The sequence below is a fragment of the Schistocerca piceifrons genome, chromosome 9 (genome assembly GCF_021461385.2).
Source record: "Schistocerca piceifrons isolate TAMUIC-IGC-003096 chromosome 9, iqSchPice1.1, whole genome shotgun sequence".
Taxonomy (NCBI): Eukaryota; Metazoa; Arthropoda; class Insecta; order Orthoptera; family Acrididae; genus Schistocerca; species Schistocerca piceifrons.
In genome coordinates, this window is record NC_060146.1 from 134,302,196 (window position 1) to 134,308,224 (window position 6,029).

General features: G+C 39.3%; 1 non-coding gene across 1 annotated transcript; it reads left to right on the top strand.

Moving 5' to 3' along the window:
* Positions 1-4,945: 4,945 nt before the first annotated feature.
* On the top strand, positions 4,946-5,020 carry Trnas-cga. Its single transcript has one exon. It is a non-coding gene; the product is annotated as a tRNA-Ser (tRNA).
* The last annotated feature ends 1,009 nt before the right edge of the window (positions 5,021-6,029 follow it).

Consider the following 6,029-nt stretch of genomic DNA (forward strand, 5'->3'; position numbering starts at 1 on the left):
AACCAGTATCAGGACTGAAGACCACAACAACAACATGACGTTTGTTACAAACAATCCAGTACTGTTCAAAAGGAACAATGAAGTAGATAATTACAATCCAAAAGGAAAAGTAACATTCATTACGCCACTTTACGGTTGCCTTTAGCTCAAAAGGGATGCAAAATTCTGCAACAAAAAAATTTTTATCACATGCCTAGTGGTGTAAAGCGTCTCACAGGAAGCAAAGTAAAATTTGAAGACAAACTGACAAAGTTTCTCCTTGACAATTCTTTTCATTCCATATAAAAAGTACTGTTACAGTAATATGTAAAAGGTGGTAGGGTAGGAGTTACTAAGTCACATCTGTATGTCTTTTTTTCTTTTTGAGTAAAGAAACTTAGAAATGTTCAGAAAGTAATCATACGTACAAACTAATTTGCAATGTGAATGTCGAATGACTCGTTCCACATCATTACAATCTGTCGTGCAAAATGGTCCATGGAACATGTAACTAACTGATTAAATAACTTAATTTCTCTGTGTACCCACCCAAATATCAGTACACGTACTGTAATGGCACCAACTAAAGCCAGGTCCCAGCGCCAGAGACAAAATGGGAAGTTCAGGGTATCAATTGCTGCAAGTCAACGACATATGCTTACAAAACTGTCACCAAGCAGCCACTTGTGCGCCAACCCCCTGACAGGAGTCAAAGAAGGCTCAGGAAACTGACCACCCTTCGGGAACCTTCCGTGCCAGCGCTCGACGGCATGAACAAATGTTGCAGCGGTATTCCTTCCGCGTCGTCAGCTGCCGTATTTAAACTCCCCGAAGGTCCACCAGTGACGGTCGAGACAACTGGGCTACGGCATGACATCCAGTCTGTGTCAGTCGCTGTCGTGAGAGCAACGCCGTGTTATTACGCAGCCACCACCACCGCGACTGGCCCTCAAACCTGCGATTGCTGCCTGACCACCCAAGCACTTGGCAACACTGCACTCTACAGCCATCACCAGTCCGTATCGCCAGGTTCCAGCCGCCACTTACGTCTGGGGACAGCAAATTGTGGAGCCGTTCGGGTGAACTCGGCTAATTTCGGTTCGGCTGACTCCGGATCTGCTTCACTCGTAGCCCCTCTGGTGGCAGACAGTGGAAGCTTGACAGTTTACAGTTGACAGTCGCTGTTACTTTCGGCTGTGTTGTGTGTACTGTTCGTTACTTCGCTTGTTTTTGTTGTTGTTACCGTGTTGTTGTTATTGTGTGAACCGGTTCTCATTAGAAATATGGAGCAATACAATTGCAATTTGTGCACTGCAACTTATAGCAACAATGGAAACTTATATCGCCACATCCGCTGCAAGCACCCGGTTGCTGTTGGTGAAAAATTTATGTGTGTTTTGTGCGGGTATTCCACTCCCAGAGGAGATGCTCTAAAGCGTCATGAGAATGCTGTGCATAACACAGAACGCAAAAATATAGTACTGTGTGCTTTATGTGACTTTGGCAGCTCAAACAGAAACGGAATGCTTCAACATTATTCATTGCTCCATGATCTAGTTATCCGCGAAGAAAATCACGAATTTTGTGATCAAAGTAAATTTTATGAATGGAAACGTGAATTAGAAAAAGATACTGTGAGTGAATTTGTACATGCAAGAGGACAATGTAATAAAAGTGTGGATAGAAGCAGCAAGTTATATTTTAAATGCCACCGTGATGGAAATTACAGACCCCGTGGAAGCAATAAGCGTCACTTAAAACTAATGGGCAGTAATAAAATTGGTGGTCACTGCCCATCTAGAATGGATGTGACACTTTATCCATTAGGCCAAGTGAAAGTTATCTTTTGTAGCACACATGTGGGTCATCAGCAGGAGATGGGACGTTTGAGGCTTTCGAAATTTGAAAGAGAGGAAATAGCAAAGGAAATTGCTATGAAAATTCCATTTGATCACATTCTCGACTCCCTTAGATATCCGATTCAAGATAGTGGTTTGCAGTGTCATAACTTGCTGTCAAGAAAAGATATCCACAATGTAGCACAAAGTTACAACCTGAAGTCTGAGGCTATAAGACATGAAAACGATTGTACTAGTGTGGAATTGTGGGTGAGGGAGATGCAGGAGACAGGATCTGTTGTCCAGTACTACAAACCACAAGGTGTTGCATCACAAGAATACAATCTGCAAAATGAAGATTTCATTTTAATAATAATGAACGAACCTCAAAAAGATATGTTGTTGAAATTTGGAGGTAACTGTGTTTGTATGGACAGCACCCATGGTTTAAATGACTATGCATTCGAATTGACAACGTTATTAGTGTTAGATGAATTATGGCAGGGATTTCCACGTTCGTTCATGTTTTCCAATAGAGGAGATCTTCCAGTTATGGAAGTTTTTTTAAGTGTCATAAGAAACACACTGCAAGTCCCAGTACATACAAATGTGTTGATGTCTGACATGGCAGATGTATTTTTCAATGCCTGGTGCAAAATAATGACTCCACCTAAGCAAAGATTGTTCTGTTCATGGCGCGTTGACAGAGCGTGGAGAAAAAATCTGTGTAGGGTAAAGGGACACGAAAATCAAGCGCAAGTGTATAAGTTAATTAGAACATTAATGGAGCACAACAACCGAGAAAGTTTTCAGGGAATTTTAGAAGAGGCTATACACTACATGAAAACAGAACAGGACCTTTCGGAATTTGGGATGTATTTTGAAAAAACCTACAAGGCCACATCTACAAATTGGGCATATTGTTACCGACAGCACAACACTCCAAACACCAACATGCATTTAGAAAGAATGCACGGTGTGATCAAACACATATATTTGAAGGGAAAGAAGCCCAAGCGACTGGATGTGGCCATCCACGCACTTATGCGCTACTTGCGAGACAAGTTGGGTGATAGGTTGATTCATTTGAATAAAGGAAAACTGACGAACAAATTATCAACCATAAGGCAACGGCATCTATCATCAGAGCAGTTGAAACCTGAAAATGTTATTTGTGGAGATAGAGAGTGGGAAGTAGTATCAGCAAACAATGAGGATACATACATTGTAAAAAAATTGCAAGGCAGTCTATGCAAATGTGAGCTACGTTGCTCTGACTGCAATGCTTGTATTGATGAATACATTTGTAGTTGCGTTGATTCAGCTATCAAATTCAACATGTGCAAACATATTCATTTAGTTTGCACATTTACAGCTGAAAAAGTCGATAGCGAACCTGGGTCCTCGGACACTGACTTGATTGTCTGTGAGCCAGGTAGTGGCGATAATCAGGACGTCATAATAAAGGAGTTGCAAAACCCTGTCACATTGAGACACTTTAAAAGCCTGGAACACAAACGAGAAAAGCTTTTGCAACAGTTTAATTTATGTTTGAATGAAGCCACATCTGAAGAGGCATGTGAAGTCATCAGCAAATGTCTGTCCTCTCTGATGCCCACTCTTCAAGCTATGCAGTCTACATCAGCTGAATTACCTGCCCTTTCATCAAGCAAAGTTTCTCGATTTGAGCCTCAGAAAAGGTTTGTGGCCACCAAAAGGAAATGGGAAACAACGTGTGTGCCAATCATGAAGCCTGACATCTTGGAAAGAAGAAATATTGTCACTGGACTATTACCAACACCTCAAGATGAGGGATTGAGCAGTGACTGATATACACTTTGCAGGAGGGGTCTCGAGCCTCAATATCGAGACTTGGAATGGAGACTATACACAGTTCTTGAGTGAATGTTTAGAACCCTATTATTCTTGAATTGCTTTATTGATTTATTGTTCCATTTACATCTACAGCTGCACAATGTGCAAGAGATATTTGGATTTTTATGTTAATATTAACAGTTTTACATATAATATACATTTCTACACAATAAAACACATTAATATATTAATAAATGATGAATACTTAAATAAATGTTGTTACACTATATACAGAGAGAGAAAATACAAACGTTTTTCTGAATGAGACTGCATTGGGTTAACATAGAAAAATTTATTTTTGTAGGTATTCGTTTACTGTGTAAAAGCAGTCATCAGCCCAGTACAACTTCAATTTATATTTGAAGTGACCAATGTTTTGTATGTGTTTAATGGTATCTGGTAAGGCATTGTATAGATTGATATTAGGATGGTTAAGACCATTTTGAAATAACTTTGTGTTGGCGCTTTGAACATGCACATCCAATTTTTGTCTTGTATCATAGCTGTGCATTGCATGATTTTTGAGTGATGAGTGGTCTTTTTGTATGTAAGGAAGTGGCAGGATCATACTTTTTTGAAACAGTGGTCTACATGATTTGCTATTATCTATCCCTTCCATTACTCTTAAATTTTTTTTTTTAATTCCGAGTGTTTTGATGGCATCTCCATAATTTCCCCAGAACATAATCCCATACCACAGGTGAGAGTTTACAACTGCATAATATATGCACTGAAGAGTGTTGTAGCTGGTACAATTTTTTAATGTATGTAACACAAAACAATAAGTACGTAATTTTTTGTTCATTTGCTTAATATGTGCTTTCCATTTCAAGTTGTCTTGTAGATGAAGTCCAAGAAATTTGGTACAGGCTGTTTTGGCATTTGTCTGTCCATATAGCTCTAGATTTGGTGATATCAGATTTTTTGTTAGTGCTGTGTGAACATCCATAGCTACAGAATGAGATTTTCACTCTGCAGCGGAGTGTGCGCTGATATGAAACTTCCTGGCAGATTAAAACTGTGTCCCCGATCGAGACTCGAACTCGGGACCTTTGCCTTTTGCGGGCAAGTGCTCTACCAACTGAGCTACCGAAGCACGACCCACGCCCGGTACTCACAGCTTTACTTCTGCCAGTGCCTCGTCTCCTACCTTCCAAACTTTACAGAAGCTCTCCTGCGAGCTTCTGTAATGTTTGGAAGGTAGGAGACGAGGTACTGGCAGAAGTAAAGCTGTGAGTACCAGGCGTGGGTCGTGCTTCGGTAGCTCAGTTGGTAGAGCACTTGCCCGCGAAAGGCAAAGGTCCCGAGTTCGAGTCTCGGTCGGGCACATAGTTTTAATCTGCCAGGAAGTTTCATCCATAGCTACAGTTTTTCCAGTGTTTAGTATTAAGTCATTCTCATCAAAGTTAACATGTTAGCCTGTCAGTGGCTTCTCTTACATTTTTTACAAAAACAAATAAAACATATTTTTTTTAATTGACTGGTGTACTGAAGATTTTCTCGTATTTTGGATATGAGAAGCAAGATCAATTACCTCCTTAGCCTCTCCATTTCTGATTGATGAAATACGTAGCAAAAGGTGGGTAATTCTTCATTCTATTATATATACTGATACATATCTGCAAATTTTTACAGCACTCTTCGAGGCTTTTTAAAGAGGCACTCCATATGTAAATGGAGTGGGGAAAAAATCTAATAATCAGCACAGAGGGCATAACCTCTGTCATACTCTTCAGAATGAAAATCAGCTGAGAAGTTACAGAGTATAGATTTGTTTTATCTACATGGCCACACTACTGATTATATTTCAAAACCATTCTCCCTGAATATAATTGTGGATGTATCAAATGTTGCCATTAAGGAATTGTGTTGACAATGATTTACCCACACACCAAACTTTAGGCTTGTCAGCAATTCAAACCAAATTTCATCAAAATGGTAACTGATGAAATTTTAATATACATCTGAACAATCTGATACAGTATGTCTTATGTGCAATTTAAATTGCATATCTGAGGCAATTAAGATTATAAATCTTATCAAAGAAAGATACTGTCTTCTACTTCACCATGTTACTAACCACATAAAAATTGTGCTTTGACGGTTTCCTTTACATTTTAAAGCCTTTATCATTAGCAGCGATGATTTTCATTTGCTTTTTCTTTATCATCAGAAAACACAAATGGCAATCAGAGGGCACAGGCAATTAATGTTGTGAACTCGCACTATTACACTAAAGTACTTGTAAATTCCTGTAAACACAGTTTGCACTTAGCTACCAATTTCTTAATACGAAGTATCTTTAGCGAGTAAATTATCTATGTCACTACTACTGAT